Source organism: Grammomys surdaster, unplaced genomic scaffold, assembly GCF_004785775.1.
Source record: "Grammomys surdaster isolate TR1022 unplaced genomic scaffold, NIH_TR_1.0 62, whole genome shotgun sequence".
Taxonomy (NCBI): Eukaryota; Metazoa; Chordata; class Mammalia; order Rodentia; family Muridae; genus Grammomys; species Grammomys surdaster.
In genome coordinates, this window is record NW_021604564.1 from 30,767,632 (window position 1) to 30,795,374 (window position 27,743).

Consider the following 27,743-nt stretch of genomic DNA (forward strand, 5'->3'; position numbering starts at 1 on the left):
ATGGGAGAAGCACAGAATCTTCACTGAGTCAATTCCTCACACCACAGCAGGACTGGAAGCTCAGCAATGTTCTATAGCAGACTGGGGCTGCCCGGTTGTTGAAGTGTTGGGTGTCTGTGCTCCGTGTGGGTGCCAAATGTGGGAAAAAATAGGCCTGTAGCAGTGGTGGAGATGTCCGGGGTGGGGGAGGGTTACCACACCACTGCAGGTCCCACATGCAGGAGAAAGGTCTAAGGTTCCAATGGCCGGAGGCTTTGGCGGCGGTAGGCCCCAATGACATGAGGAAGTCCTTGGTTCCAAAAGAGTTTATTGTCATGGCGGATGGTGGATGAATCTGGATGTACGCCCCCATAAAACTCAGGGCAGTCCCGAGTTAAATAGGGAGGGAGAAAGGGAGAGGATCTGGGGAGGATCTGGGAAGGCATGTTTAATTTGCCCCACCCTCTGGCCTTCATTAGTATGTAAATCCCTAGGGCCTGAGGTTTCTAGTCACACCCTCTGCCTGTGCACTTTGGGAGGGGCTGTAATGGCCTATGTGACTGAACAATGTATGTCTATGGAGACAAGACTTCGTATCAGGACTCTGGGCTCTGGGGGCATGGCCAAATGCCTCCCAGTTCTCATGTAGAGTCTCAGGGTTCTAGGCCCATGCCCAACCATGAACCAGGATACCCTTAGGCAGTCCCACAGAGAAGGGTGGATGAGAAAGGGGGGTTCTAGAGAGGGGAAATGGGGAAAGGGTATGACATCTGAAATGTAAATAAATAAAATATCCAAGAAAAAAAAAGAATGTGTAAGCAATTAAAGAAAGTCATCTGTCAAATTGGAATGCTCTGACTTCATTATACAAAGCCAAAATTGTGTTGGTAATCAGCTCTTTCTTGGCTATTGACATTCATATTTACTCTAGAGCCCAATAGAAAACCACTATTACTATATTTTGAATATGTGGTGTGCTTCTCATTATAAAGAAGAGCTAGTTTCAGCAGGATAATTTTAACTACAACAGTAAGATTGCTGCAGCCCAGCTGTCAGGATAGGTGAAATGGTCAGCTCTTTCACACTACTTCCATACTGAATCCTAAAGAAGCTGTCCATGTTGAAAGGGAAATGGAATTGATGAGGATATATTGGTTTCTTGGTCTTTATAAGGTAACACTACATATATCTTTATGTTTTCAAATGAAGTGAACAAAAAGACCAACAAGACAAAACCATCAAAACAGAATGAAAGCAAAAACCCCAAACCTCCCAGGAGCATGGAATCTACTTTGATTGATTATCTCTGGGCACTGAAGTGCCTGGAGTATGACACACCATTGAAGAAAATGGATTTTCTCTTTCCCAGCAGGTATCAAATGCAAATAGCGTCACAATTAGGCTTGTTATAAGAGAGATATAGAGAGACGAAGAAGACAAAAAGGAGAAGAAAGAATGATAGATAGATAGATAGATAGATAGATAGATAGATAGATAGATAGATAATGAGAAGATGAGAATAAGGTTAGGTGTGTATGTGGGCAGGGAAGTGCATAAATCAGGAAGCAAGTTGGGGAGGAAAAATGATAAAATGAAGGAAAGTATGATTAGAAAGTAATAATTCTGATTGAAAAATGTGGTGTTTACATCATCACTTTAAAACTAAATGATTAAAACATAAGTATTTAAGATTCAGAATATCAATTAAATTACAGGTAAATTAATTATCATCAGTATATTCACTCCTACTTTAGCTGGTATTTAGTGTCCACTTAGTGTGCTAATAAGACTGTCTGTACTAGTAATTTATTTTTAATATTTATTCACTCAGGGATTACTCTAAACTTACCTCTCTCTTTCACTATGAAGTATAGCTGAAGAACAGTAATAGAATAACAGAAAGACAAATGTATAGAGTCAGAAAAGACTACAGATATATCATATTTAAATTAATTGCTGGTGCTAGGACAAGCTCACCACTGTAAATTTAAAAACATGGAAACCAAATCTGCGTATAATACAACATATTATATTACATAATAACAAACTATGCATGATATCAACTCCTCCTGAACATAATCATACATGCAAATGAGGTATCATAAAACATGACAATTTTAAAGTTAAAAATAATGTGTTTCCTAAATTGAGGTCAAGTTCTATCTGGAAGCTGACTTTACACCCTGATTCCAAATGTGTACACATGCCACTTGGCAATGATTTCTATCAAACTTTAAAATTAGTAGCAGTAACTATCACATCACAGAATCATGAAATAGGGCACAGTTGTTGGAGAAGGCAACTTTCATAAAATAAATGAATAAATACATTTAGGATACAATATACTTTTAACTGTGAAAATAGTCTTAGTATGAAAAGTGCACAATGCCGTGAATACATTTACACAGTGTTGACAGAACTTGCAATCAACAATGTACATGTGTCAATCTTAGAAATGTATCAATCTTAAGAAAATTATATAAACATGTGACAATCCCAAACCCTATGAAAGTTCAAAATTGTCATCCTTAACTTTTAATAGTGAATTTTCTTATAGTCAATCGTCCAATAATTGTGTCTTTCTAAGGCAAACATTCTACTAGTCAATGGTGAGAAAGGATGATTTTACATAAGTTAGTGTTGTTAAGGAGAAGTCAGAACTATCAGAAGTCTATTCAAACAGAAGAAAATAGTGATTCCAAAGGCTAGAGTGTGAAGGATTTCATTTTATATATCAAATCATTTATTAATTTTTCTCATTGATTATAAAAACAAATAAATAACAAATAAAGCACTTTGCTGATTGTCTAGCTGTGGCCTTGCTCCCTGGTCAAGAGAAGCCTTGCAGGACTCCAAGAGCATCCTGCCTTCCCATACAGCATATGATAATTTGTGGTCCCAAAACTAACTAGCTGGGAACCCTGCCTGACCACTCATCCAAGTTGAATCCTCCTAGCACTAAGGCTGGGACTGGCTGGGACACAATCTGTAGAGTAGGGTCCACCTGTCACAAAGCCTGAAGAATGGGGTATCCACTTGAGGCACAGCCAAAAGAGTGGGGTATCTTGATCTCCATTGTCTAGCTCATGGCTTACCCCATTTTCCTGAGAAGTCCTGCTGTCATCAGGGTCACCAGTCAACACCAGAGAAAAACATGTGCCTAAAGGACAGCTTAACAACACAATCAACAAGATCCAGTGTAATATGGAACCACCAGAGCCCAACTATCCTGCTATAACAAATTCTGGATGTTTTAATGAAATTGAAACCCTAGAAGCTAATCTGAATTCCAATCTTATAAAGATGACAGGAGCCTTTAAAGAGGACATGAATAAATCCCTTACAAAAATACAGGAAAATACATTCAAACAGGTGAAAACATTGAAATAGGAACCAAATAAATATAAAGAAATATAGTCAAACAGGTGAAGTGTATGAAAAAAAACTGTCCAAGACCGAAAAAGAAAAATGGAACCAATACAGAAAACACCAACTGCAGCAATCCTGGAAATGCAAAACCTAGGAAAGCAAACAAAATACAGAAGATGGGAGAGAATTTCAGATGTAGAATATCTGATAGAAAAAATCAATATATCAATCAAATAAAATCCAAAATCTAAATAGTTGATAACACAAAACCTCCACGATCTGAGACACTATGAAAAAACCAAACCCAAGAACAACAGGAATAGATGAAAAAGATACCCAGGTCAAAGTCCCAGAAAACATCTTCAACAAAACCATAATAAAAATTGTCCCTAGCCTAACGAAAGAGATGGCTATAACAATACAAGAAGTTTACAGAGCAGCAAACAGATTGGACCAGAAAATAAAATCCACCTTTCACATAGTAATCAAAACACTAAATATACATAACAAAGACATCACTTTAAAAGCAGCAAGAGAAAAAGGTCAAGTAACATAAAGAGGCAGACCTATCAGAATTACACCTGATTTCTCATCTGAGATCCTGAAACCTAAAGCTGCCTGTGCAGAGAACTTGCAGATCCTAAGAGACCAAAGATGTCAGCTCAGACTACTAAACAACAAAACTTTCAATCACCATAGGTGGGGAAAAAAAGTTATTCCAGGACAAAATCATATTCAAACAATACCTTTCCATTAACTCAGCACTAACTAGAGGATACTAGGAGGAAAATTCCAACCCAATGGGGGCTAACTAGCCTCAAGAAAACACAATAAACAAACAAGTAATTTCACACCATTAAAACTAGTAGAAGAGAAATACACACACACACACACACACACACACACACACATTCAACCATCAACCACATAAAAATAACATGAAATAATGTAATAATCATTGGTCATGAATATCTCTCAACATCAATGTATTCATCTGTCCAGTAGGGCAACTCAGGCTAACAGAATGGATATGAAAACAGAGCTGCATACAAGAAACACATCTAGCAACAAAGATAGTCATTATTTCAGTATAAAGAGCTAGAAAAAATTTTCTAAGCAAATGGACATAAGAAACAAGCTAAAGTAGCCTTTCTAATATCTATTAAACTAGACTTTCAACCAAAAGTTATCAGAAGAGACAGGGAAGGATATTTCATCCTCATCAAAGGAAAAATCCACCAAGAGGATATCTCAATTCTAAACAACTGTCTCAAATGCAAAGGCACCCATGTTCATGAAAGAAACATTACTAAAGCTTAAATCTCTCATAGATCCCCACATAGTAAGAGTAGGAGAACTCAATACCCCACTCTCACCAATAGACATATGATCTAAATAGAGAAATAGAACTAACAGTGGTTATGATTCGAGTGGACTTAACATATATCTATAGAACATTTCACCCAAACACAAAACATAATACCTTCTTCTCAGCACCTCAAGAAACTTTCTCCAAAACTGAATACATAATAAGTCATAAGCAAACCTCAACAGATACAATAAAATTAAAATAATCCCATGTACCTTATCAAATCACCATGGATTAAAGCTAGACTTTACCAACAACAGAAACAACAGAAAGTCTACGTTATTTGTTGAACCTGAACAACTCTCTACTCAATGATCACTGAATTAAGGAAGAATTAAAGAAAAATACTAAAGATTTCTTAGAATTTAATAAAAATAAAGGCATTACATACCCAAACTTATGAGACACTATGAAAACAGTGCTAAGAGGAAAATTTATAGCACTAAGTACCCACATAATGAAATTGGAGAGTTCTTATACTAATGAATTAAAGGTACATCTGAAGACTTTAGGGTAACAAAAAGGAGGAAGAAGCGAACACACCTAGGAGTAGCAGACAAAAGGAATTAATAATCAAACACAGAGGTGAAATTAATCAAATGGTAACAAAGAGAACAGTAGAAAGAATTCATGAAACAAAGAGTTGATTCTTTAACAAAATCAAAAAGATAGACAAACCCTTAGCCAATGTAACTAAAAGGCAGAGAGACATTACCCACATTAACAAAATAAGAAATGAAAATGGAGACATAACAATGGAAACTGAGACAATGTACTGTTAGTTCTAACTTCTAAAGCCTATGCTCCTCAAAAGTGGAAAATCTAAATGAAATAGATGATTTAATGGACAGATTCCAATACCAAAGCAAATTCAAGATCAGGTAAACCATCTGAATAGTCCTATAACCCCTAAGGTAATAGAAGGAGTCATTAAAAACCTCCCAACTAAAACAATCCCAGATGGATTTATGGAGGATTCTACCAGACTTTCCAAGAGCTAATGACAATACTCCTCAAACAATTTCATAAGCCAGAAACAGAGGGAACACTGCCAAATGCCTTGTATGAGGTCACAGTCACCCTAATATCTAAACCACGCAAAGACTCAAAAAATAAACTCGCATACATACTGTCAATAGATCAAAATAGAACCCTACCTATTGGGAAAAGACTTTCAGTAACCCTTCATCTGACAAAAGGCTAATATCCAAAATATATAAAGAACTCAGAAAGTTAAACTCCAAATAAAACTAAATAACCCCACAAGAAAATGCAGTACAGAGCTAAACACTATATTCTTAACAGAGGAATCTTGAATGGTCCAGAAGCATGTAAAGAAATGTTCAACATCCTTAGTAATCAGGGAAATACAAATCAAAATGACCTTGAGATTCTACTTTACACCAAGCAGAGTGGTTAAGATAAAAATCTCAAGGGACTGACAAGGATGTAGAGAAAAGGGAACACTTCTCCATTACTGGTGGAATTGCAAACTTTTAAAACTACTCTGGAAATCAATCTGGTGGTTTCTCAAAAATTTGGAAATAATTCTACCTGAAGACCCAACTGTACTGTTCATGGGCATATACTCAAAAGATGCTCCACCATACCACAAAGATACATGGTCCACTATGTTCATAGCAGCTTTATTTATAATAACTAGAAACTGGAAGCAGCCCAGATATCCGTAAACATAAGCATGAATATAGAAAAAGTGGTACATTTACACAGTGGAATACTATTCAGCTATTAAAACAAGGACATCAAGAATTTTGTAGGCAAATGGATGGAACTAGAAAATATCATCCTGAGTGAGGTAACCAAGACCCAAAATGGTATGCATGATATATACACTCACTGATAAGTGGATTTTAGCCAAAAAGTACAAAATACCCGTGATATACCCCACAGACCAAAATAAGTTAAACAACATGTAAGGCCTAAGTAAAATGCTTGAATCTCACTTGGAAAGGAAAACAAAATAGTCATGAGAGGGAGAGGAAAGGAGAGACCTGGGTGAGAGGGGGAGGGGAAGGGGAATAGGGAGTCTATTGAGGAGAAATAGGAAAGAGGTCCAGAGGGCCAGGAAAAATGAATGGAAATATGTATCTTCCAGAAGTGGAGATTAGAGGCTGTCTAGGAAGTTCCAGACACTGAGATAAGGGAGGCTCCCAGGAGTATTCACCTTAGGTAGCCTTAGGAAAAATGCCCTAGAGTTGGGATATAGAACTTGAATGGACTACCTCCAGAATCCAGACAGGATCTCCAATGTATGGAGGTCCTACAAAAACCTACAAAGTTTTTTACCCAAAATTGGTCCTATCTAGGAGAAATGCATGGACAAGTATAGAGCAGAAACTGAAGAAATGGTGGCCAACCAGTGACAGGCACATTTTGAGATCCATCCCATGCACAGGTATCAAGCACTCACACTATTAAAAATGCTATGTTGTGTTTGGAGACAGTAGCCTAGCATAAGGGCCCTCTGTGAGGCTGTACCCAGCAGCTGAGTGAGATAGATTTAGATACCCACAGACAAAACTGTAGACAGAGGACAGGGACCCCAATGGAAGAGTTAGAGGAAGAATTGACAGACCTCAAGGAGATGGAAAACCCATAGGAAGACCAACAATCAACTAACTTGGACCCCTGATCTCCCAGAGACTGAACCACCAATCAAAAAGCATGCACAGTCTAGTCCGAGACCCTGGGTACATATTTTGCAAAAGCTCCCATGTCAAGCCTCAGTGGGACAAGATATGCCTAATTCTGCACAGACTTGATGTACCAGTGTCAAGGGTTATTGGGGGAAGGTACCCTTTCAAAGGCTAAGGGGAGGTAATGGGAGAAGAAAATCTACAAGGGGTCAGAGGGGAAAGGGCAGCACTTGGGACATAAACAAACAAACAAACAAACAAACAAACATTTTCCCATACAATTATATTTTCCCATATGTCTACTAGGAAGTAGTTTTATACCTTGTAGCCAGGTCTCTGTTGCCTAGTTGCTTCTCTCAGACAAAACATTATCTTTAGATGATGGTCTATACCCTGTCCTCTATTTCAAGCAGTAAATGAAAAGAGCAAGTTTTCTGCAAGGGAAACAAATGACAGCCTTCTATTCTCTTGATAATATTGTTGAAAAGATCCCAGACAATTTTTTCAGAGGAAACAGACAACAAGCAAATGAACAAAACACACATAGCTACCAGTTGGAAAGGAGCGGAGTAAAAACTTAAGTCTCTACATGCAGAGAAAAATTTAAATTTACTAATTTTATAGAGTAAATGATCTAAACAGAGCAAAGGCAGAGTCTGGGGCACAATAGACACAAATACACGGTAAATACTGATGAGTAAAAAAATAAATAAAATAAAACTACATTTAAAATTCCTACAGTTTTCTACTCAAATGATAAAAATATTCTGTAAGTTCATAAGCCTCTTTCCTATCTGTGTTATTTTTTGGTGTGTGTGTGTGTGTTGTATAGCTGGGCACAGTTACAGAGACTTTTAATTTCAAACAAAGGAGTGTGAGGCAGAAATATTTCAAATTCCAGGCAAGTCTTGGCTATCAAAACATCAATTAAAACATAAATGTAAGGTATACAACATTACAACATAATTTAATATGAATATATGTATATTTTATTTACATACTGTGTCATGATCATTAGTATCAAAATAACAATGTTAAAATGTCAGTGTTAATGTTCTGATTAATAATTTCAGCATTACTATTATTAATTGTTGACTCAAGAAGTTTCAAATGTTTGCTATTTTTCAAATCTTTATGCTGATTTAACTGAGATAATATGAAAAAACACAAACTTATTATTGATACTATTACTTCAATAAATACTTAACTCTTAACAGTGATGGAACAGGTTTGCATTAAAATAAGCATATAAACTATTAATTTTCCATATAAAAACTTGAATAGAATAATTTTCTCTTGAAAATGAGGATGGTGAAGACATGAAAATTAGACATTACTTTAATTAGATCCAGAACCATGTAAGCTTCAACCTGTACACGTTTACTTTAGGATTTGTATATGTGTATAATCAAGTGTATCAAGAATAGTATTTTTTTTTGTCTCTTTAGTTAAGGAGATGCTAGGAAATCACCACAGATCACTCAGTACACATTTGTTGCTTGCAAAGAAATAACTGATTTGTTGCAATAAAAGTCTCCCAAGATCCCATGTGTTCAGCCCATCTACATTAGATAGAAAGTGCAATACACTGGTCACTATGAAGCACTGTGCAATTAAGATAAACATAGGCAGAAGACTACTTGAAAGTGTACAGAAAAGGCAGTCACTCCAATCTAAAAAGTAAAGGAGGATAATAAAAATAAACTCTGTCTTGAGGGGAAGAAAACTCATACTTCTATAAGAATGACCTCCAGGATAAAGTAGAAAAAGTACATACTGTTGTGGGACTGCATAAGGGTATTCTGGTTCATGGTTGGGCATGGGCCTAGAACCCTGAGACTCTACATGAGAACTGGGAGGCATTTGGCAGTGCCCCCAGAGCCCAGAGTCCTGATACGAAGTCTTGTCTCCATAGACATACATTGTTTAGTCACATAGGCCATTACAGCCCCTCCCAAAGTGCACAGGCAGAGGGTGTGACTAGAAGCCTCAGGCCCTAGGGATTTACATACTAATGAAGGCCAGAGGGTGGGGCAAATTAAACATGCCTTCCCAAATCCTCCCCAGATCCTCTCCCTTTCTCCCTCCCTATTTAACTCGGGACTGCCCTGAGTTTTATAGGGGCGTACATCCAGATTCATCCACCATCTGCCATGACAATAAACTCTTTTGGAACCAAGGACTTCCTCATGTCATTGGGGCCTGCTGCCACCAAAGCCTCCGGCCGCTGGAACCTTAGACCTTTCTCCTGCATGTGGGACCTGCAGTGGTGTGGAAACACCCCCACACACACACACATCTCCATCACCGCTGTGGGCCTATTTTTTCCCACATACTGCTAGCATTTTGTCTAAGCTCTGCCCCACAGTTACCTAGCAACAACCAAGTATGCCTGACTCACTATAAAAGGGGCTGCTTGCCCCCTCCACTTTTCCTTGCTCTTGCCTTCCTGCTCCTGCTCTGTCTTCTCCCATCTTTCCCCTCTTTTCCCCATTCTCATTCCCCCTCTCTTTCCAGCCTCTACTCCTCCTCTTCTTCTTCTTCTTCTTCTTCTTCTTCTTCTTCTTCTTCTTCTTCTTCTTCTTCTTCTTCTTTTTCTTCTTCTTCTTCTTCTTCTTCCTCCTCCTCCTCCTCCTCCTCCTCCTTCTTCTCTCTCTCTCTCTCTCTCTCTCTCTCTCTCTCTCTCTCTCTCTCTGTCTTTCTCTTCCTCTGCTACCCTCTTAACTTCCTTCTTCATGCCCTGTTTCTATTCTGTCCTACACTATCATGTGTCTGGTCCTTCAGGGGGAAGGGATGCCTCAGTATGGGCCTGCAGTGGTGCCCTTTTCCCCCACAGGTCACCAAACATCCACCAAAACATATCCCTACTCTATCTTTTTATAAACACATCACATACCCACAAGAGAGATCTGTAAGGCAAAATACAGATAACATCATGTTACAATTTAAACAGTTTATTGCAACACTCATTGAAAATCTGACTGATGGGGGATACAGATGATAATTTAAACCTTAATACTTAAAATACATTTTCTTTAGGAGAGAAACATAGGTTGAGGGGTGTTATCGTAGGATTCTTAAGAAACTAGGAAAGGGGATAACAGCTGAAATGCAAATAAATAAAATATCCAAGAAAAGAAAAAGAAAAGAAGAGAAGAAGAAAGAAAAGGAGGGAAGAGGGAAGGAGGGGAGGGGAGGGAAAGGGAGGGGAGAGGGGAGGGGAGGGAAGAGGAGTGGAGGGGAGAAGAGAAGAGAAGAGAAGAGAAGAGAAGAGAAGAGAAGAGAAGAGAAGAGAAGAGAAGAGAAGAGAAGAGAAGAGAAGAGAAGAGAATCCTCGGGTATTGTGGAGGAGAGTCACATGTGGCCTATACAGACCTAATGCCAGCAGCCAGGCCTGAGTGTTTCAGACTCCCCAAATAGAATCACCATCTAGGGAATGAGTGTTTTGAGCAAGACTCTTGTCAATGCTTTCAAATTAAAACTTTGGCAACTGTATTAAACAAAATGCCTCTGAGTCTTTTAACATTTTCCTTAAGTTATTTTTGGGCAAAACAGTGTTCTAGTACTATCAAGTTGTAAAGACAAGAAGAAATTCAGCTACCCATTAAATTTGAAGAAATATACCACTGATTGTAACTTTTTGGGATCATCCAAATTATCAGGTAATATTGAATATTAGAATTAATAACAAAAATAGGCAAATAAATGAAGATTTCTTCTTCATAAACCACAAACCAATGAAAATTGTGGTCCTGAATTTAATTTAGTTAGATATTATATTTCTGCTTTATTTCTAATATACTATGCTAATAACCTCATCAAGTCTATCAAATGATTGCTTAGTCTGAAAGTATTTAATTTGTTTATTTGTTTGAAGTTTTAATGAGTGATCTATAAATTGTCACTCTCAAAGTCAAGTACTTTATTAACTTTATGATTTCCATGTTTACCTGGGTGCCACCAGATTCCAGAATATTTTTTTAGTAAAACAATTAAAATGTAAATTCAAAATTTTTATTAATCTTACTGTTGCAATAGATATCACATTAAATCGAACTCACTAAAATATAAAAGGCTGAAACACAAAAATTTAAAATCAAATGAAAACCTTAATGATTTGAGAATGTTTGCTCATTTAACTTTCAAGGTGTTAATTTACCTGTCCTGCATTAATTTCATATTTGCTGCCTGTTTTCCTTGTATCTCATATGTAACTGCTGTCTAGCTCTATCAATATACCATTGAAATTGCACTAATGAGGACAAATGAAACCAATCTATATAATCATCTCGATAGTGGTAGAGAAATTATAAACCCAAATATTAATCATTGTTTATCCATTCAAGAGATACGGGCAGAAACAATTATTATTACAGTTTTATCCTCACAGGTTCAGTTTCTTTTTCTTTCTACATGTCATTCTGGGCTTTAAACACAAAAATCTCATCTTCTTTATTTCAAAAAGGCTCTTGAGACTGGTGGCTATTTCACTTAGTTCCTACTTGTATTGTTTTCTATTTACTAAATCTTGCTTATTCAAAACATTCATATTGTTCAAACTTTGTTTTCAAAAGGAATCCCTCAGTTTTCAACCAGAGTATTAGAATTTGAAGGTTTCCTTTCTTTACCACTAGCAGACATTCTAGTTTCAGTTTAGCAATACCACATGCTTATGGAGCAAGGAAGATCTGTAACTTAGCAGATGGGAAACATCTCCCTTACTGCTTTCATCAGATTGCCAGAGATTCTTAACACAGCTGCATGTAAATTGTCTCATTTCTTGCCTTTTATGCAGGCTGCCTGATTCTTTGCAGGGGAAAAAAAACAGTATTATATTAAACACTAAGCATTGATATGGGTTCGAATACATTCTCTGAAGTTAATGGATTGGATTTTTTTGTTGTTGTTTTGTTTTTGTTTCTTTTTTTTTTCATTGCACTTAAAACTAATTTTGAGTGAACTTTAAATTAGTATTAATTACTTGATACTCAACATATCTTAATTTTGGGCAAGTGGAAATCTTGCAACTAGAAGGGATGACTGACTACACTGTTAAAGTTGAAAATGCTTGATTACATATTTCCTTTGGAAAGTTTTAAAGTTTTTCAAAAATTTACCATCCACGTGAATAAGAATGATATGAATGAATTGCAGAATAACGTACCTTACTCTCTTGTAGGCAAGAGATTCAGTATGAAAGTATATTATTGTTTATACTGTGTAATGGTTACTATTTTTAATTATTTTCCACTTTTATTAAAAAAAATAGAACCTTTTATGATTACAGTTTCCCTCTTTCTACTCTCAGTTCCTCCAGCTTTATTCCTTCTCATCTGGATTCAATCTCATTCTGTCTGTTTCTAAAAACAAATAAACAAACACCCAAGCTTAAGATATGACAACAAAATATAACAAAATAAAATATAGTAAGATAAAACAAAACCATCAAATCAAGTTTGGGCGATGAAAGCCAACAGAGAGAAAGTCCCAAGAAAAGGCATAAGAATCAGAGACCCACTGATTCACACACTCAGGAGTCCCATAGAAACACTAAATTAAAAGCTATACTGTATATGCAAAGGACTTGTTCCCTTGATGCCCTTCATCTACTCTGGCTCTTAATCTTTTTCTGCCTTCTTTAATGTGGGGTTTCTGAGGTCTGAGGGAAGGCATTTAACTGAGACATGCTATTTAGAGGCACTCATTCCAAAGTCTTGATCTCTCTCTGTAAGTAGTGTTTTGCTGTGTGTGTGTCTCTGTATTTTTCCCATCTGACACAGAGAGAAACTTCCCTGATGATAGCTGAGCAAGATACTGGTCTGGATAAAGTAGAATATTATTAGGAATCATTTTATCACTATATTTTTGAAGGGCAATGATATTTGGTTTTCCCCTAGGTCTCTGGATTATTTATTCTCTGCTTCTTGGTCACCCAAGCAGTATCAGCTGTAGGATCCATCTCCTACAGTGGGACTTAAATCAAATCAGACATTGTTTGGTTAGTCCCACAAGCTTTGTGCCACCATTGCCCAAGCATATTTTGTAGGCAGGACAGATGGTAGAACAAAGGTTTTCTGGTCCAGTTGGTATTTATGATGCTCATTTGGTATCTTGCATAGTACGTTTCTGTGGGGCGGTGGGCTGTGAGAGGCAGCTGGGTATTTGGTCGTACACAGGCCTCGAACACCGGATACTTAAAGGGATGGTAGGTTTTCAGCCTTGCTCCTGGGCCCTGGTTCCTTTCACTCAGGACAGCCCCTCCCAAAGAAATGTTTGTGACCTTCAGTCATGTAGGACAGGTAGAGAGCATGGCTACAGGCTGCAGAACCTCAAGAGATCTCCATATTAATCAGATACCTAAAGGCCAAAGGGCATAGCCAATTAAGCATTCCTTCTCAGACCCTCCTCCTACTTGCAAAAGGTTTTTAACCTCAGGACTGCCCTGAGGACACTGGATACAGCTTCATCCACTTTCCATCTTGATAATAAACCTTTTAAAAACATTGACTTCCTCTCATTCTTGGGGCCCTGCTGTGGAGAATCATAGAGGGGGCCTTTAACCAATGAGCCACCCTCTATGTTCCAGCCACAGAGGCTGATTATACCATTCCCAAATCCAATCCCTGTTCCACCCAAGAAATCTATTCTATTTTCCCCTTCCATAGAGATACATGTGTCCCACACTAGTTCCTATCTCTATACTTCATCTCTCTGGATCTATGGATTGTAGTTTAGTTAACATTTGTTCAATGGCTAATAACCACATATAAGTAATTAACTACTATATTTGTCGTTCTGGGTCTGAGTTACTTCACCCAGTGTGATTTCTTCTTCTTTTTTTAGTTAAATCTATTTGCCTGCAAAATATTATGACATTATTTTGTTTACAGCTGAACAATAATCTGTAGTGTAAATGTACTACACTTAATTTTTACATTCTTCCTTTAAGGGGCATCTAGGTTGTTTATAATTTCTGTCTGTTACAAATAGAGCAGCAGCGAACATAGTTGAATAAATGTCCTTTACTTAGGATGAAACATACTTTGGGTATATGCCCAAGGGTAGCCAAGCTAGACCTTTCTAAGAAAATGTCATAGTTTTGCATTGGCTGTACATATTTGCACTCCCACCAGAAATGGATGAGTATTCCTCTTATTCCAAATTCTGCCCAGCAAATTAACTCTCAAGACAACACACACACACACACCAAAAACCAAAACAACAAAATAGTATCTGGTCTATATACAAATGACAAACTGCCTAATAGAGAGATATTTTTGGGTAACTCTAAACAAGCAAGTGAAATACTTGAATGACAAACAATTTTAAGTCTTTGAAGAAAGAAAAGATCAGCCATATTCATAGTCATAAGATTAAAATTACCTGTCAGGAGCCATCAAGACAAGGATACAGGCAAGTACATTTTCTGGAGATGGCCCAGCACTTTGCATGGCTGTGATGGGTAAACTCTGAATTATAGACTCTTCCTAGTGTTGTAACCAGCCAGAGATGGGGCCAGCTTTCTACAGCACTTGGATATATAAATAACCCCAAGTTGGAGCCAAAATCATGCATATTTGCCTGACATTGACACAGACTACTCCTGCTGTGCAACCCTGGACCCAGGCATGTTCTTCAGCAGCATCCTAGGCCAGGGCTTCACAGCCTCAGGTGACAGTGCAGGCTGGTTGCATCAGGCTATTCTCCATTATCTTCATGTCTCCTGACATTATTGTGCACACACCTTTCTGCTTTTCTGTCTCTTCCATCTCTCTTCTATTTACATGCTCACCTTAGTAGCACCTGAGCCTCTGAGTGTCTTCCTCTCTGCCCTTGTACATGGCAAGGTGATGGTGTCCTATGGGTTGTAATTGATTATTTAAAATAATTTCATAATAATGCATAACTTCATTGAATCAAACACCAAAAGCACTCAGTACATATTAGTTTCCAGAGTGTTTTGTCAATATTAATTGTTACTGTTTATTTTATAGGATTTTTGAATAAAATTAGATACATTATATAAGTCACCTCTAAAATTTACTTGAATATCCACTCTCTGATTTGGCTAAATTTATCAGAAAGCTGGCATTTTTATCTGAAATCACCAAATACTTTCAGAGAAAGTATTAATTAAAAATATGACTTAAGTTATTTGTAGTTCCTTTGTTTTGAGGTTAAAGTTTAAATTATTCTCTTTAGAGATGTCTTATTTGTTTAGTCTTTTAAAGCCTTTTTTTAAGGTTTAGAAAATGTGACTTGTTCATATACATATAATTAATATCAGAACAATATATGTACAAGGAAAAAAACAGCTTATAAAATGGAGCTTACATTATTAAACCAAAATATTTTAGCATTATTGGGTTAAGAACAGTCAATAAAGGATAAAAATTATACTGAAACTCTAGTACTCAAACTAGTCATTAGCAAATCTTTTCTAATGTTGCCTTAATAATAACTATTTCCCCTTAGTTCATCCACATGTACTTGTTTGTGAAGACCTCCGCAGAGGGGAGACCCTCTCCCAAGTCTCAGAAAGTCGCGACCATCCAGTAATCTGCTCGAGACACCATGTACTGGAGCAATTGCGAGGTTGTTTATTAGGGCGTGACAACTAGCTGCTGGTCAATTCCTATGCCCACGCAGGAACTGAATTGACCCCGACAGCCAGTTTGAAAGGGGTTTTTAAAGGGAAAAACTACAAACCAAGGAATGGGGAGGGGGTGAGAGGTTGCTAGGGTGGTGTAACATGAAAATAGTGGAACATTCCAAAGGAACCCAACCTACGGGAGTCAGGGTCAGGTGAAAACTCTCTGTACGCTTATCTTTCTCAAGAATGTGGTCCTGCCCTGGTACTTCAGCCTTGCCCTGTCACTATGGTTCTCAGCTTGGTTCCACCTGGCTAAATTGCATTCTAGCCAGTTCCTGTAATTAGTCTGTCCACATTCTTAACTGCTTCATGCCTCCATGTCTTTGTAAAGAAAGCCTAAACAATATTTTATGTCTAAAAAGGATTCTATATACCCAGTATCTATAATTTTTCACTCTACAGTTTGGTCCAAAATTTTGTGACTTTAAAAATTATCCGTGTTGAGTTTTGGATAGAGAAAGATAGTTTAGATTTCTACTGCATGTCTTGCTGTTTGTGTGATATGATGTGTGTTTGTGTGATGTGATGTGATGTGTGTGTGTATGTGTGTATGTTTCCTTTCCATAAGATAAATTGTGTATCTCTTATTTCAATGAATTTCCAAGTGAGATTATTCCACCTCAGTTTAAAAATAATCTACCTATTAGGAACAAATCACCAAGAGAAGAGAGAAGATGAGGTTATTTACAAAAACAAAACAAAATTAAACCCCAAAATGGTCACCTTTGTGTAGACAGCAGACATAAGATTCAGCTGTCAGAAGCCATAATGGGACAAGTTATCTTCCTGAGATTGCCTTCTTCAGATTACTATGTAATCTGGCACAGGTTCATCCTTATTAAGCAAGGCTGTAAAGGAATTCATTTTAGGAAATATTCCTGCTATTTCAATATGCTTTTCCTGTTATTATTAAACATATATAACAATCACCAAGTAATAACCCACCCCTTTGAAGCAGATTTCTGAAGATTTACTGTCTTGTAGCGATGCTATATAGAAAAAAAGATGACATCTTAAGTCTTGATGATTCTATAAGAATTCTTAAAATTATATCAGTGATTATTAAGTTCTTTTATGGTGAGACTGCTACTAGGTCCTTTTCTGATAGTCAAATCTGCAATGAGAATTTTGCCAGTCTCCCAAGTGTCACCAGTTAATTGCTGTTAGATAGTAAGCAGACTTTGCCTACTCAGAGCACATTCCAAGAGGTTGTAAAACAATTAACCAAAGGTCATAAAAAGGGAACAAATGTTTTATTATAGGTGCTAGGATAGAAGATAAAATATTGACTGGATTTATCTATTCAAAACTTCAATAATACCTTAGTTATTATTTTAAACCTTCAATGAACTTGTGCAGCTGAGACAGGTGTTGGATATTTAGCCAGATAATTACTTCTAATGGATATGCATGTAAACATTCTCTCTTGTAAACTTCTATTTCAAGTTATAATTTGAGCTTGTGTGTGAACTCGTGATGAATTTTTTAAACATGTGATCACATATTCTGAAGGATGTATAAGTACTGAAGACAAAGAGCAAAGAGGAGAATATTTCCTTTCCCCCCACCTAGAAGAATTTTTTCCCTTAGAAAAAATTTTCCCTTACTGGAATTATTTCCTTTTTCCCACTTAGGATCTTTCTGATTTTCCCCTTAGATAGCTTTCACAGGAAACTTTTTACAATGTAATAATAAATGCTGTAATCACTTTTCTAAGTGTCCCTTTTTCTTCCTGTGACTTCAGACTGACTAGAAGGCTGAAAGTTAGAGCTACACAGTTCCTGTTGAGATAGAACAAAAGCCATGTTACTTAATCCTTAGCTGTTTAGGCTACAGGTATTAATCACCTAACCCAGCAGCTTTTTACCCTTGGAAAGAGCAAGAACATTTTTTAGGACTTTTTAGAAGTTATCATTAGCATTTCAGTACAGTTTGAGAGCTAGAATGTCCGGAGACCCTCAGACTTTAAAGCCACACCAGAGTCCTACTCTGTGCCACCTGCCACTACCTTCTCCAGGCAGGAAGGCTCCCAGCATTTATCAGTGCATGATCAAATATCAAGTATATCATAGATGTGTGTTCTCTGAAGCATGTTCATCATTATGAAGTATAGCAGAAAATGATGTTAAAATTTTGATAGGTCATGTATGTCTGTTTAAATACTAGGTATAACTACTGCTTTTTATCATCAAAATCTTTAAAGTCAATTTAACATAACAGTATTTCCAGAATTTAAATAACTCTTGTATTTTGGTTGTAAAACCTGACAATGGCACCTTGTGGAACTTACTGGTACCTTTCTATTTGCAAAGTCTGGTGAATGGGAAATGTATACCATGGTTCTGACAGTGATTTAATATCTGTCAGAAGGTAGAGCAGGAAATATAAGTTAGTATTAGCAAATTTCAGATGATAGTGTAAATACATCACTTCTGCTGCCACAATGACTAATTTGATATTGATGTTAATTGTCTTATGATATTTACAGTTGAAAGACAATGGCTAGTTTTTGCATCATGCCTGGCCAGTTCTGTTTAATTAGTTCCACTAATCAGTTACCTTAAGATAAACCCTCAAACCAATCCAGATCAGCATTGGTTTGTACATCTTACTGCTGAAGACGTGGAAAATATTCAATGTGCAATATTAGTGTAGTTTTCAAATCAAACCCATTTAGCAGTCAGATATAAGATTTCTTAGTTTGGTGAGTTTGCTTAATTTTTTTGTTGTTGTTTTCATTTTCTATCTTAAAATAGAACTTCAGTATGTAAGCAGAGTCCTCCAAATGTATGATTCTCCTGAAAAATGCTATTAAATTCTTAAGTTGCAGGAAGAAACAACCATGTCTAACTTCCTTTACAAAGAAAACTAGATTTTATGTAACTTATTAATAATAGAAATTTACATATAATAGCCAGACCAGAAAAAAAAGTTTGTGAGATGTTTTTTAGTGGTATGTATCCTCCTCTTAGCTCCATATATATTTTTTGAATGGATGTTGTTGCAACTTCCTTTATTGAATATTAGAAACTGCTAAGTCAAAGATATGACATTACTCAAACTAGAAAAAAGTTGTTCAAATTTAATTATTTTAATAATCAGTTGACATTTAAAATTACATTGAATAAATAATGACATCACATTTAATTTTATGTCATGTATACTAAGTAACATAATCATTTTAATTGATATGTATACTTTCTATACTTCTATGCATTGTATTTAAATATCACAAACACAAAATAAAATGATTTATTCTGAAATCAACCTCCTTGGGTAAAGTAAACAGAGAAATCAATTCATAGGTAATTCATTAATGATTACACACACACTATTATGGTGAAAGTTGCAAGTAAGTCCATTGTCAAATCCTTCAGTTCCCATAGTTGTGCTTAACTTTCAAGATTCCGACGAATGGATCTGTTCAAGAGTATAATCTATGTCTTGCTATTCATGAGTAGCAAGACTCAAAGACACAAAACCATCATTTTGTCCATGTTGCATGCTCTAGTCATGTGTTAGCCTGTGATACTTACACGGTATTAGATATGTACGACTTGAAGCAAAGAAGTAACTAAAAATTAGTTATAGAAAAACCAATAGGTGTGTTGATCACAAAAAACAAACAAACAAAAAAACAAATAAATGAGAAAATAATTCATTTCTGTGTTTTCTAACGCAACTTCATAGTTTATTATTACTGCACTTTTGCAACATTACCATCATCATCATCATCATCATCATCATATTACTTTGAGAGAAGTTCTTACTATGTAACTTCAGACATCTTGAAACTCCAGGGCATCCTACTGCCATAGGATTTTGAATTTTAGAATTACTTATTTAAGCTATCATACCTGGTGTTTTACAGGGATTATGTTTAATATCCTATTATAAATTATCTTAATCAACTCTACTTACCATAGCAACTGTTCTACTTCTGGTTTCTTTATTGGTTAAGTGCAGATTTTAAGGCAAATATCAAAAGGAAAACATATTTCATTTCAGTAAATTGCAAATGAATTACTGCAAACCTGTAATAACCACATTCAGGAACTGTAAGCTGGAATGTCAAATATTGCAATACACAGTCAAACTTAGGAATGCATGCAGAACTTGTTTTGTGGTCCAACCGATTAAATACATTCAAATTGTTTCTTCAGAAATTAATAGAACACTTGTCAGGAGGGAAGCAGTGTGCATCTTGCTTGTAAGTAGTATTTTAGACCTAGTACTGTGAAAATAAAGATACAATTTAGATGCCTGGGTATTATTATTTGTTTTTTGAAAATAATTTTGATAGTTTATCTCAACAGGCTGTTATGCAAATGTGGTTATATTTTGGACCTGTCTCTGCCACCTGTCACCATATTTCTGTACTGAACATTTATTGGTACATTGATATTTAATTTTCATTCTTACCTTTTCACAATATCTTCTATGTTTTAGATTATTTTACATGTGATTTTTATTACTTCTGAAATCCATAGCCATACTTATGTGTTTCTGGGTTTTTGTTTGTTTGTTTGTGGTTTTTATTTGTTTGTTTTGTTTTCGTTAGTAAAATAGAGCTCCAAACAAAATCAGGGTGAGCTCCCTAGGCCTGATTGATCATCGGTGAAGCAGGTGAGACTCCGGACTAGACCAGGACTGTTAGCTCTAACTTCATTGCTCTTTGGGTGGACAGCAATAGTCCTGAGAGAAACTCATGTGCCTCCAGGGCAGAAGGGCACCCTAGACTGGCCCACTAGCAGAAGGGCACGCTGATCCCCTATGCATTCTTGCCTTTCTTGAAGAGAGGTTTTCAGGAAAAACAAAAATACAGAAATTCCTTTGTCTTAAGGAAACAGAAGCTCAGAGAGAGGATGTGGACCAGCATGAAAATTTCTACACTTTGGAATATTATGTATTTTCCTACGGGTCTGAGACAAACTATCCAGATAGAACCTCAGTCCCTCTGAAGAGTCTGACACAGTGGCAGTGCAGTCTGTGAGAGAGATCTTGCCACAGGTCAGCAAGGGCAAGGTACATGGTCCTTTTGAGAGAAGGCTGTGTGTGTGATGTCACAAGGCGGTAGTGGAAGTGGTAATGCAGCTCAGTTGGAATTGCTTATACGTGCATGTAGTACTGGCATCCATCCCCACCACTGTATAACACAAGATACAGTTTTGAATATTTATAATCCCAGCACTTTGGGTCAATATAAGAGGATCAAAAGCTCAAGGTCATTTTACAGTTTGAGACCAGCCTTAGCTAGAAGAGACCTTGTCAAAAATAAAAGAGGCATCAGGGTTTTAACAATCATGTGGCATTTAGTGCCAAACACAAAATCAGGGGTGATTTAGACATATTCCTAAAATCTTCAGTAAGCTAATTTCTTTCTATATGCTATCAGTTTCTATCCAACTCTTTTTGAAATAGAATATTTTTATATAATTTGTTTAAGATAGATATAAATTTTAAGTATGGAGTATGATTAAAGCAGTAATTTATTTGAGAACTCATTGTTTATACTAAGCACTCTGAGCTGCTATTTGTGAAATAATACTTTGGTTCTACATTATACATGTAGTTCATGTATTGCAAATAAAATTGTATGCATTCTTTGTTGGGCAACAAATATGGAAAAGTTAATATACATACACACACACACACGCACACACACACACATATATATATATATGACTTGGACGTGTTAAGCTTATCACACATACTTTCAGGAGAATATATTGTATAGTTGGTTTACAAAATTGAAAAGACCAAAGTGGGGTATATGTGAATAATTCACATCTATGTAATATGTAACAGTTATGAATATGTCATAAAAATTAGCCATCACAGTATCAGAATTAAATGTACAAGTTTGTATATAAAAAAGATAGTATTAGAAATTTGTGTACTTTTGTTCATCCTGATATATGTATGTCTATACATAAATATGTATATTTATAAATATGTATATATATGTATATATAGTATATATGCATGTGTGTGTGTGTGTGTGTGTGTATGTGTGTGTGTGTGTATGAGTAAGGCTTGTCTTGAAGAATTTCTTATCTGAAGTGTAGGTAGGGCTCAAATATCTGGGTTTAATCCACCAGAACTATTTTATATGTTATTTGCTTCTCTTAGTGCTTTCTGAATCTTCTAGTCTTTGACTTTAAAAGTTTGATTATACCTTTCAGATTGACATTCACAGAAAGACTCTGACTTTCTTATACTGGAATATCTAAATTATTCTATAGATTTAGACAGTTTTCCTCCATTATATTTCTCTAATTAAGCTTATTATAAATTTATGTTTGTTTCTCTTTTTAAAAAATTATATAACCTGCACTTTGCTTGTTTTTTAGGTCCTTTGTATATCTTACCTTTACATATGAATATTTGCACAAATTGGCATTATGCATATTGCACACATGGGAAAATAATCATCTATCATTTTTGACCTTCTTAGAGCATAAATACTAAAGAGGAAGCACATATTTATCTGTATAAAATATTCCTACAAAATAAAATGGTCAGAATCTTTCACTTAAATACTTTATCACAAATAAGTATGTATTACATTGACTGGAAAAAAGTATATTATAGATCTGGCCCATCGATTTTTTAAGTAAAGTTTCAGATACTATCTATATTTATTATGTTGTTAGCAAAGATTTATACTTGAAATTAAAATATAAAATCTTTAATTAGTTCATTTTTCATGTATTTAGAATTACATCATTCCCTTTTTTGCCTTTTGTACTTCCAAACTATCCCATATATCAATTACTCTTTGCTCTTTCCCAAATTTGTGACCCCTGTTTTCATTAATTGCTGTTACATGTGCATATGTATATGTATATGCACACGCATATGCACATATATTCCTTAATGATATATGCTCAATCTGAATGATAATATTTGCATAAATGTTTTCAGGGCTAACCATTTGGTATTGAATAATAAATTGGTGTGCACTTTCCTTGGTAAAACTCGATCCCACTTTTGTCTTTCCTGATTTGACTGTCTTTTGAAGCTTCATGCCCTCCTATATCTAGCTACTTTGTCATGTCAGCTCTTCTCCTAGCTCAGCTCATAAGGGAATGCGGGGTAGCTTCCTAACCCCAAACTTACCAACACATCTTCAAAGCTTTCTGCAAACAGGAAAGGTTCCCCTGGATAAAGTTAGATCTAAGGTTCCTTGGAAGACCAACTGTATACACATTTCAACAATATAAGCAGATAACAAAATTTAATAGAAAAAAAAATATCATTCTCAGCTGCCACACAATATTGCCAGCATGAAACATGTTTCGTTTGGTTTGGTTTTGATTCTTACATACATTTTAGAATGTCAAATTCCCAATTGTTCTAGTTTTGGCAACAAATTAGTAAACATCAACAAATTAGAGAAAACAAAACAAACACAGATCTAAAGCCAGTCAACATTCTTTGTAGTTTTCAAGCAATTCTAAATATGTTCATGTATAAGTGAAATTTTTTATTGTGGCCACAAAAGTAAACATATTGTACTGCATTCAATAACTTGATCCTAAAACAGAGTAACTTTCAAGCAAGCATTATTGGTATGTTGAGGCAAGTTACATTACCTTATTTTTAAAAATATAAAGATATGAAAGAATTTTAATACACCTCAAACTTAATTATAATCCAGAGTGCTAACTCAAACATATAAGCTGTTTGTTATTATTCAGGAAGTTGACTTGCAAGTCTATTAATGCATGGGATATTAAAACAGCAATATTTGCTATTGTAAGTATAAAGTCATAACCAAGTGTAATAATGCAATGTTGATTTCTTTAAAGGTTGGAAAACATCAACATATGAAAATATACTTTTATTACTATACTTCATTTACAATGAAATATGTATGTAAAGCTGTGCTTAAGCTAGCATATGGGTACCTAATGCATGCTTAAGTAGCATTTGCTATTTAACTCAGAGACTCACCTTTGTAACTGTCTCATATGTCCTCTTCAGTGTTTCTTTTGTGTGGTGTTGGTACCAGAGCTGAGACCTGAATAACACCTGAAATTCTCAGGTTGTTCCAGATGCCATGGAGTCCTCAGTTTCAACAAGGTCCCAGCATAAATTCTTCTTGGGATTAGCTAATTGTGTTATGAGGAGTCTAAATTAACTCCTTTGTTCCCACTCTGGACTGAATCAGTATTCTTGTCCTAGGAGACATAGTTGTGGGAAACAGGATGACTCTTGAAGACCAAAATGTATGAGTATTCATCCAAAAAAGGGTGAAAATTTACCCACAAATGTTAAAGTTCGTTTGGTACTATGTTAACTATGATCTGAAGTGATCATAGTAGATCATAATATAAATCTGGATGCTGAGAAACCAGGCCAAATTTAGAATTTTTTAGAGAAACATTCTGAGAAAAAAAAAGTAAAGGAAAAAAAATCCAAGGTAGGAGGGTCTGACTCAATCATGATGGTATAAAATTAGGTCGTGTGGAAGAAATTGCAGCTAAGCAGCTAACAGCAAAGGCATGATGTAGGTACCTCTTGCAAGTTTGACCCGTTGCAGCCTGACATGTTAGTTTTCAGAGCATTTGAGGCTGTTCTGCATTGCACTCCACAAGCTGGATGCTGGCCATCATCACTCTTGAAAGCAAAGTTCTGTCCCAGCTGGCAAAGGCTCTACATCAGATGCATTTCTTGTCTCACTTTTGGCTCCAGATACTCGAATCAAAGCAGCTATAGATTCTTGTAGCAATTTTTTTAAATCAACCTTTTCTATATTCTTAAAAGTTGATGTGGTTTTTAATAATGAAGTTTTGATACAAGGTGAAGGTGAAGAAACAGTGAGCATAAAATAGATGAATAGCAAAAGAAATAAGTTGTATAAAGCCAAATCTCTATCACATCAGGAAGATAAAAATACTCTTGAATGGGAAAGTGGATGATCCTGATTTTGGGAGTTGGGAAGAAGTATACACATTGTGTATACATGTTTATTCAGGGATAGTTATTGTTTCTTCAATGTTTGCTTAATGACAAAATCTAGAGATGAGAGAATTATGCATAGAATGTGAGATCTCAGCATAGTTTTGAAGAAGGGTTGAGCTCCCAGGTACACAAATTAGGTCAGCAAAAGAGATTTGTGAGCTTTTCAAAAGCTAAGAAAACCAAAACAATGATCACTCAATATGCAGGTACTACATTATTAAAGTGTCGCGAAAAGACAATTTGATGAACCAGGGGACATCTTAGAGCATTTAGCTCAAAGTGACACAAGTCATTTAGTATCTTTGTCATCAGCACACTTTGCTTCTGTGAAAAAACAAGAGTATTATGGATATGTAATGCAGACATTGTAAGGAGAAGATGGATGTGCGTGTATCTCACAGCTGGAGGCTCTTACAACTGATGTGCTAGCCCATGGTTTATCAAGGTTCCAAGGAACCAAGCAGGAAAAGAGATTGTCAGGCAGAGGAAAAGGAGCATACCTATCCTAATGTTGTCATTACTGTTAAAGGCTCTAGATCTAAGAAAACATAACAGAGAACATGGACTGTTATTGGAAACCATTTTTGAGTGATACTCATGTAACAGAATTGGAAGTCTAGGAACAGGTTTAGACCCATGGATTGATGTGAGGCAGGACAGGGAAAATAAAATCATGGATTTCCGAGGAGAAATTATCCAATAGGAAAAATCCACAGAATTTTGTTGTTTGTTTGTTTTATATGCTGACTTATTATGCATCTCTTTTTTTTCACAAAATTTATAAACTGTTCAAGAAAGAAAAAGAAAGGCTTTTCAACCATTAATCCAAACATTCCAGGAGTTATCATATTGCCATTTGAGTCTGTTATGTTTGATTTTTAGGTCAGATATAAAATAATGTATTTTATTTTGCTCAATATATTTAAAGAAAATTTACTGAATTGATGAATAATAAATGTCTTTAATAGAAATAGAAATCCTTTATAAATGTACACATAACATATAATATACGGTTATATATGTATTTGATACTACAATATTAGATTAAATCCCTTTGCATAAATATTTATGTAATATATGCATATTTATATGCCCAGAAAGAGAATAATATAAAACCTTGGTGATTTACAAATGATCAGAAATTGAAAGATGTCATGCCAGTAATAATTTTTGCTGAAATACATACACATAGTTTTCTTACGATCATTTGTGGAAGCTCAGTTTCTTGGTAAGAATATTAATTAAGATAACTTTCATTAAAATGAATTTAGATTCAATATTCAGAAAAAAATCTGAGTGTTTTCCAGTACCTTTACTTTTCCCCTGCATTTATGTATTTATGTATTTATTTATTTATTTATTCATTCACTTTATATTCTGGTCACTACCCCTCACACCCCCATGTCCCCCCATCACACAGTTCCTCCACGTATAGCTCCCTTTTGTAATTCTCTTTTCTTGTATATTTCTAGCACTTGGTTGAATAACTACTCAGTTCAGACTTAGCAAGACTTCAGGTGTTGTTTTCTTTTCTTATTAGATTAAACAAATCTATCCCTGATATGTTTATATAAAATTGTATCTATATGTCTCATATGGTTTATTACAATTTATCTTATGTTCCTGAGCTATCATTTATGGAAATTAAATAAGGATGGCCTTCAGGCAACTTTCTAGTGAGACAAGAAAGTGAATTTAGGTGGGTATATTGTTTCTGTAGTGTCTGAGTGAATGAGTTACTAAAATACATATTATAAATGGTCTTTATTTTCAATTTTGTACTCTCAATTACTGTTTTCTGAAGCAACTCTTTTTTTTTGAATAATGAAGAATTACTGGTTTTATGTTGCAATACTAAAAAGTTACACAGAATATATGAAAAAAGGCTGGAGCTTCTTATAAAATGCTGTTAGAGGACTTGCTGAAACATAATGTAAAATATGTGCTACTATGAGTTTAAGAAAGAATAGAGATACTAGTTGTAAAGGAGTCATCACACATTCTAAGAAATATTTCATAAAGAACACTGATATGGATAGAATTGGCTTTTTCTGAGTACTTTCTTTCATTTTTATAAGATGAGAGCTATACATTTTAAAATAAATACATTAAGGAACAAAAGAAAGTATGTAAAGTGATACATGCTGCTACAAAGAAATGAGAAATTAGCTGATGACCTAAACTTTCTATTGTATATATTTATGTTCAGAAGTGCCAAGCAGGGAAAACAGACTAGTCAGCCATATAGAAGAAATGGATAGCAGACTGTTGAGTTGGGTTTAATTTGGGATTGATGCAGCCAGAGGAAGACAGAGAACAGATAAGGCCTAGGCTTGTCCTAAATAGAGAATTAGAAATGAAAGTCCAGAATTAAATCAGGTCTCTAGGAATCACATATCTGAAGAGAATCCTTCACTTGGAAAAAAGCTTAGCTATCTAAAGAGATAAGGAAGAAACTTTCTTTTTTTCAAAACTTATGTTCATATGGGTAGAAATCCTCCCAAAAAATAATGTATACCCTTAGTGATAAACCAACAGAGTAATGAGAAAGAATTTTTATTCTCTATCTTGTTGAGAAAACTGAAAATTGATAATTATTTTTAATCAATATAAAATGAATGAGTGTATTGTAGGATATAAAAACCCTCAAAATTAACATGCATACAGTATAAGAAAATGGTATCAACTAAATTCAAGTAGGAATCCCACTGGAACACAAGAGGCAAATATAAGCCTAAAATTTTCA